Genomic DNA, 8,272 nt, shown 5'->3' with positions numbered 1-8,272 from the left:
CAACCCGAGAGGTTTACAAATGTGGCTGTGCCGAGCATCTCGGCCACGCAGAGGTTCAGCAGGTTGCGAGCCTTGGCCGAGTCCAGGGGACTGAAGTCGTCACCTCGCAGTCTGGACCATACATCTGAAACACACCGAGAGGTTTACAAATGTGGCTGTGCCAAACATCTCCGCCACGCAGAGGTTCAACAGGTTGCGAGCCTTGGCGGAGTCCAGGGGACTGAAGTCGTCACCTCGCAGTCTGGACTATACATCTGAAACAACCGAGAGGTTTACAAACGTGGCTGTGCCGAGCATCTCGGCCACGCAGAGGTTCAGCAGGTTGCGAGCCTTGGCGGAGTCCAGGGGACTGAAGTCGTCCCCTCGCAGTCGGGACCATGCATCTGAAACACACCGAGAGGTTTACAAATGTGGCTGTGCCGAGCATCTCGGCCACGCAGAGGTTCAGCAGGTTGCGGGCCTTGGCGGAGTCCAGGGGGCTGAAGTCGTCCCCTCGCAGTCTGGACCATACATCTGGAACAACCCGAGAGGTTTACAAATGTGGCTGTGCCGAGCATCTCCGCCACGCAGAGGTTCAACAGGTTGCGAGCCTTGGCGGAGTCCAGGGGACTGAAGTCGTCACCTCGCAGTCTGGACCATACATCTGAAACAACCGAGAGGTTTACAAACGTGGCTGTGCCGAGCATCTCGGCCACGCAGAGGTTCAGCAGGTTGCGAGCCTTGGCGGAGTCCAGGGGACTGAAGTCGTCCCCTCGCAGTCGGGACCATACATCTGAAACATACCGAGAGGTTTACAAATGTGGCTGTGCCGAGCATCTCGGCCACGCAGAGGTTCAGCAGGTTGCGAGCCTTGGCGGAGTCCAGGGGACTGAAGTCGTCCCCTCGCAGTCGGGACCATACATCTGAAACATAACGAGAGGTTTACAAATGTGGCTGTGCCGAGCATCTCGGCCACGCAGAGGTTCAGCAGGTTGCGAGCCTTGGCGGAGTCCAGGGGACTGAAGTCGTCCCCTCGCAGTCGGGACCATACATCTGAAACATACCGAGAGGTTTACAAATGTGGTTGTGCCGAGCATCTCGGCCACGCAGAGGTTCAGCAGGTTGCGGGCCTTGGCGGAGTCCAGGGGGCTGAAGTCGTCCCCTCGCAGTCTGGACCATACATCTGGAACAACCCGAGAGGTTTACAAATGTGGCTGTGCCGAGCATCTCGGCCACGCAGAGGTTCAGCAGGTTGCGTTCCTTGGCGGAGTCCAGGGGGCTGAAGTCGTCCCCTCGCAGTCTGGACCATACATCTGGAACAACCCGAGAGGTTTACAAATGTGGCTGTGCCGAGCATCTCGGCCACGCAGAGGTTCAGCAGGTTGCGGGCCTTGGCGGAGTCCAGGGGACTGAAGTCGTCACCTCGCAGTCTGGACCATACATCTGAAACAACCCGAGAGGTTTACAAATGTGGCTGTGCCGAGCATCTCGGCCACGCAGAGGTTCAGCAGGTTGCGAGCCTTGGCGGAGTCCAGGGGACTGAAGTCATCACCTCGCAGTCTGGACCATACATCTGAAACAACCCGAGAGGTTTACAAATGTGGCTGTGCCGAGCATCTCGGCCACGCAGAGGTTCAACAGGTTGCGAGCCTTGGCGGAGTCCAGGGGACTGAAGTCGTCCCCTCGCTGTCTGGACCATACATCTGAAACAAACGAGAGGTTTACAAATGTGGCTGTGCCGAGCATCTCGGCCACGCAGAGGTTCAACAGGTTGCGAGCCTTGGCGGAGTCCAGGGGACTGAAGTCGTCCCCTCGCTGTCTGGACCATACATCTGAAACAACCCGAGAGGTTTATGGAAGGTTGATTTTGTGTTGGAGAGTTGTTATGTTGGTAAATATGACGGTAGTTAGCTAAAACTGGTCTGCGATCGTTGATCCTGTCACATCATAGGTTGAAGGTACACTAGGATGAACACTCACTGTAAGGTATTTTAGATGGGGCATATCTTTCAAGCTATGCCTATGTATGGGGCATTTAGGGTGTCAACCAATTATAACTCATCTTATCCAGACCTAACCTATCTAAACGGAATTATAAAACATCTACAACTCTTAAACACTAAACCTCTGCATCATTTCGCCTGCGATTCAAGCTATGGACAATAAATAAGTCCGACTTGTCTCAAGTACTGGAACTGATTGTCTAGCCTTAAAAAGTAGGGAGGTAAATCTCATGTAAATACTAACGCTATAAGTGTCCGTCACTTGCTGAACAACGGAAGGCTGAGAAGGCACCAAAATCTAAGCCATCTTTAAAATAATCGTTTGTCTGACCTATGATGTTTATTGGTTACTTAAAAATTCTTTGAGGAGCTATTTACCATCTCAAAATATTTTTTCAAACACCGCAGCTGTAATTTTAATATCTAGTGCACTGTGAGATTAGACATTTTTATGAGTCAGAATGTCTAGGCTCCAAGTACTATTAAGTGTTGGAATTTAAACTTCCAGAAGCGAAAGTTGTAACCAAAAACTATGTTAAATAAACTCAACTGCATTCTATCAGCGAAAGTTCGTACTAAGACGAAGTTGTCGCTCCTAGTGGTAAAATAGCGAACTGCTCAGACAATCCAAACACTTTAAACGTCAGCTGGTCGTCATTATCTGTAATCAGCTGAGACAGATGCGAGCTGCTCGTGAGATGTTCTTGTAATGAATCACCAACAATCACCCAGTCTTCATATACAGAATAGTTTTGTTCATCTTCGATTCTAATATACTCTTCAGTGTGTATAGACAATTTGGAAAACATCCGGGGCTGAGCTAGAATGTGTGAATAGTTTTGCTAAACAGTTGATTTATAGTGCCACCTATATGGACTAGATAGACACTTTTAAGTTGACATAGAACTTACATCTATGTATTAATAGGCAAGCATGTTTCTTTAAAAAATCTTTCCTAGCTCGTGTGCATCGTAGGGAAAATCTACGTATACTGTTAGAAATCTGTTTTACTGTAGGTGTGCAGAATCCCTTTATAAATTAAAATGAAATCGTATCGAAGGCAATAGCTTTAGGCTTCCAGACTTTACTCTAAAATATTTTCCCTGAAACATCTTCCTGCATCGACAACAGACCTACCAGATATCAATAAGATTTCTCATTCATCTAGACATCATGACCTTTACCATTCTCAAACAATATTTCCAGCAGGCCCAAATCGAAACCCAAACCCACTTTAAAGACTGCAATACCGTACTTCTTGGTTCCTGGTTTCCACGACGCCCATGACGGTCCTCCGCGCATGTTACACCCGAGATATCTGGTCCACGACGTACAGGAAGTTGTGATGTGGCAATTAGGAAGTTAGACCAAACCGCCAGAGCGTTGTTTGATCCGAATAATTGGTTACGGACGGTTTTTTGCAATGTAAAGCTTGCCTTTTATTGAGGGTTCTCTGTAGACGATTTTAATAACCTTATTTATGCTGACCGAATATTATTAAAATAGGACCACAAATATATTAACGAACGTTGAAACACCTAATTCAATAATACAGTATATGCAAATATTTCTTGGGTATTGTTGATGATAATAACTATAGTTCCTTTACAATATACCGTTCTAGTATTAGCTAAAATGTTTCCGCCCAACGTGGGGCTCGAACCCACGACCCTGAGATTAAGAGTCTCATGCTCTACCGACTGAGCTAGCCGGGCTTGTATCTTGGTTGAATATACATCCTTAAAGAATTCTTACACTTCCTACAACATATGCCCTTTGACTATTATGACGAAGAAAATATCATACAAAAATCTTTGAAAATAAACACATCGTTTTCAGGGTTGGTGTGAACTTTACCAGTAGGCTTAGGCGTTATTATACTTATTTAAATCATTTGTGTTAAAAAAATAAGCACAGAAATATTTATGTTGACTAAATTACTTATCAAATACAGCATGTAAGACTGGTCTAACTATAGATTGTTTAGGCATGGTCATCGGGTTTTGCAAATGTCCCCTTGTTTAAAAAAAGGTTGGAATGGAATAGTAAAATTCCATTGATTCATTAACCACTAAAAAATTAAAGTCTAAAGGGTAAAATAGAGTGGATAGCGAAAGAATTTAACATGATATTGTTACAGTAACATTGTTTTTACAAGATTTAAATTAACGTTACGTTTAAGTGATTGATTTTTCTTTTATATGAGTTACCCCGCATACAAACCCTACCCTTTATTAAATTTTTCGTGATTTCTTTTCGGCAATGTGTTTTGGCATTGTTTGAATTTAAGAACAAATCGTTCAATTATTGAATAAAGCTTCCTGTTTATCACATGTCAAACAAAAGAACAGCAATCATTGTAATGACGCAAATTGGAAGGTTCAACAGAGAAAGTTGTTGATAACCTTAAACAGCTGTGTAATATATCCTATATTTTTTGTCAATGTGGTACCAATTGAAAGCCAAATCTTTGCCGATTTTTAAATTCACAATATTCAAATATGACTTAAATATTTTCAGTAGGCGGAAAAATACATAACCTTTATTTCCAATTGAAGTGTCTATTTTAATAGTTTGTAAGAGAGGAAATAATAAAAAGATGTTGGTACCGTATCGAATAAGATTTATATCTTACTAATAATATATTAAGTTTGTCTGTTTGTTTGTTTGAAGTTCAATCACGCATTAACTACTGGTTGGATTGGGCTGAAATTTAGAATGGTGTTAGGTGACATTCCCGATTAACATATGGACATATTCTTATCTCAAAAATCCTTTCGGGCTCCACCCCAGTGGCTCTGAAGTTGCTCATGTTAACCTTATCAGTATTCATATTCAAAAGGAATTAAAGAATTTTGTCAGCTTCACAAGTTGGCTCTATGATATTAAATAGCATAAACAATTTTAAGGTTTACTAAAAGGCTGCAGCCTATTATTTTTTTGCACTTTATGACAACAGCCTAATTTGAACCAACTAGCAACAAAAAGCTGTGATATACAATGAGACCTTTACTTGTTTCTATTGTTTAGGTGCAGTAGTACAACATTATTGCTATGGTAGATGTGCTATACTATAGTTTACCGTAACTTAAAAGAACCAAATTTTCTTAAACCGTGTCCTCTCCCATTGCAAACGCACAAGTATTACTGCAATAAGCATTTTATACTTATACGCCAACCCCGTACGAAGGACGGGTACTCTGCTAGTATAATATAATGTTCACACAATCTAATAGTGTGGACACAATTTAATGGTTTATCATAATAAAATAAATATTTTTAGACAATATTTTAAACAGGGGAAAGTCGTTTCCAACTACAAAAAGTTTGACTTTTGAATGTGTTTTTCGTGTTAGAGTGTTGTAAACCAGTTGAATACGACAAAGAATAAAATATGGCTGAGACCGACTGTAACCATTTGTTGGAACTTTGGCTTCTTTGACACTTGTTAACATTATTTCCGAATTCAACTTCCGTTCTCAGTTTTTCAGCCTGAGCCAATCCCCATTATGTGAATCCATCTATAAACAACTATTTATTGATCTATTGACTTGGGATCCTAATGAGTAAGTTTCTTACATATAAACCTGAAGCATGTTTCATGTTTGGTTTGTATACGGTTACGTTTCGGTTCGTTTCGTTTTTTTCATCGTTTTAGGTACACCGGACATTGTTTAGTTTTTTATTCGGTAATAGCTGAGGAAAATAAATTTGTGTTCGAAGTGTACTTTATCTTGTTGAAAAATAACAATAAATCAAATATTCATTGCAACGATTCTTTGCCTTTACATACTGGAAACCAAGTAGTTCACATACTGTACAATGGTAAAATAAAATTTATTGTTCTAAAATATTTGTATTCTTTTGTAGAACAACATTTTAATGTTTGTAAATGAGATTGTAGTTAGATGCACTAGTTAATCGCATGTAAGACCTTACACATGTGATAATGTTCTAAAATGTTGCCGCCCAACGTGGGGCTCGAACCCACGACCCTGAGATTAAGAGTCTCATGCTCTACCGACTGAGCTAGCCGGGCTTGTATTTAGCTCGAATATACATCCTTTAAAAATTCAGCCCACCATATATAGAATCAAAGGCCACAATGGTGCAATTAATTTAATTTTAATTTCATAAAACCATAAGAAGCTTAATCGTACATTTTTGTATATTTATTGAGCGATCATACAAAATTATGTGATTTTTTTTAGGTAAATAGTTAGTTTTATGATGTGAAATTTGCAAAAAGACTCTTGATTTTATTCAACGATTTGCAAAATTTACACCATCCTTAGTTATTTGTTGATAGATTTGCACTTATTGGAAAAATCAGTTGGGAAAGCTCTCATTTAGTACAATGTTTATGTTTACTTTTAATTTCATGCCGGTTGAAATTGGACAATAAGTTTAGAGTTAGCCTATTAATTAAATTTCGTATTATTTAAATAGTATTAGACTGTCAAAGGTATATTACATCTATTAAAATACAATATTGACTCAATCGAAGGCTTAACTTTCATAACACTAGCTAAAATATTTACATTTCTTATTTGTGAATCTATAGTCAAACGTATTACCAATTTCCTTATGTACATCTTTCAAAATGTACGTACAAATAACAGTTTCTGCATTCCTTCTATACACACTTAGGAACTAAACCCTTAAATATTTTACTAAACAACTTGATTAAGAAACTACAGTTAACCCACTTAACATATTTGCCTAAACATTTCCACAATATCGCACAGGCACACTTTAACTTGAGGGTTCGAGTGTAGCTTATGGGCAAGCTATACAATGAGCTATTGAGAGAAGTATGACTATGCAGCAAGTAGATATACGGATGAGCTCTCTTATTTCAAGTATGTAGGAGCTGATCTTGAAATGGCTTATTGTTGTACATCCGTTATATGCTTTACATGTATTGTTCATGTAATAATACCAAAATTTGCTTGTGCAGTATATGTATTTATGAACAGTTTTCTTATTTATTGTCTTGTGTTTATGGATATGCATGAGAGTGTCAAGCAACTTGCGTCACTTCGTGACTTCGAAATCCGTGATATATTAGAAATATATTTGATATGGGTAAAAACGACTAATTCTCATCATATCCCTATTATTTGCATTGCGTGCTCGATCTCTTTGAGGCATCTTAGGAAAATTTCTAATACTAATGAAACATAAAATGAAAACACAAAATCTAACGTAAGTCATTTTCTTCTTTACATTCTATAAAAAATAACATTACAACATTTTACTTGAATGTGGTTGAATTCACTAAAAAATCACCCCCTGAAACTACAATTATATTTTTTCGTATGGATGTAATTACTTTGGTATGGTCATCTGAATCGTTTAGAGACGTGCTAGAGACTTGAAACTTCGTCGTATTGCAGTATGGTATCTTACATTAACGGTGAAATTCGTAAAAAAACCATTTTAAAATTTCAACTCCCTAAAAAATCCAAAATTGCGGACATGTAAAAACGACAAAACACTTTTTTTTTCGGATATAGCTCGAACACGGTAAGAGCTAGAAAGGATTTGAATGGATTTTCATAAACAGGAATTAAATTTTCTACAAAACCCTCCTGGGCGTTTTCCGAAAATCACACACCTTCAACTTCAAAAATCGCCCTACTTTTAATATTTGGTAAATCTCTATCAAATGTTAACGATTTTCTCTACTTTTCCCAATCTAAGTAAATTATTTTTTCAAATATTATTAATATTTTACATTTACTCTGGTTTACTTAAGGTTTTATCCCCCTATCGTATTTACAACCACCCCCCACAAATATTAAATCCTCCCCTCCAATGTTATTCTTACAGGTGCATAAGTCAAAATAACGTTTACCCATTTCTAGATTAACTGGATATCTGAAATTTGGCATGATTTTAAATATTGTGTCTTTTTCGAAAAGTTACATTTTACAAATATAACTCCCCCCCACGAAATTTAGAATCCCCCCCCCAATGTTATTCCTACAGGTGCATCGGTCTAAATCAATTTTACCCACTTCTAGATTAGCTAAAGATCTGAAATTTGGCTCAATTGTAGGTCTTGCGCTATGGCCCATTTGTATTTACCCCCAACCAAAAAAGGGGGCGAGCCAAAGGCGAGTTCAGCATATACTGTGCCATTTTGAAAGCCTTTAGGACGAAGGGCTTTCACGGGATTTAATTCAAACCCGCAAAAGTAAGTTTTTTTCAAATTTAAGATTATGTTTCTTTCTTAATATTATGGTGATCACAATGATCGTAATGATATTGTAGTCTAACAAACA

General features: G+C 39.2%; 2 non-coding genes across 2 annotated transcripts; both read right to left on the bottom strand.

The window, feature by feature from the left end:
* Positions 1-3,624: 3,624 nt before the first annotated feature.
* On the bottom strand, positions 3,625-3,697 carry Trnak-cuu (transfer RNA lysine (anticodon CUU)). The gene has a single exon. It is a non-coding gene; the product is annotated as a tRNA-Lys (tRNA).
* Positions 3,698-5,948: 2,251 nt separating this feature from the next.
* Trnak-cuu (transfer RNA lysine (anticodon CUU)) lies at positions 5,949-6,021 on the bottom strand. Its single transcript has one exon. It is a non-coding gene; the product is annotated as a tRNA-Lys (tRNA).
* Between the last annotated feature and the right edge of the window lie 2,251 nt (positions 6,022-8,272).

The sequence above is a fragment of the Macrosteles quadrilineatus genome, unplaced genomic scaffold (genome assembly GCF_028750875.1).
Source record: "Macrosteles quadrilineatus isolate MER2022 unplaced genomic scaffold, UCM_ALF_1.0 Scaffold_4__1_contigs__length_99947679, whole genome shotgun sequence".
NCBI classification, from domain to species: domain Eukaryota; kingdom Metazoa; phylum Arthropoda; class Insecta; order Hemiptera; family Cicadellidae; genus Macrosteles; species Macrosteles quadrilineatus.
Note: the sequence above shows the minus strand (reverse complement) of the source record. Positions and strands in the feature narration are given on the sequence as shown.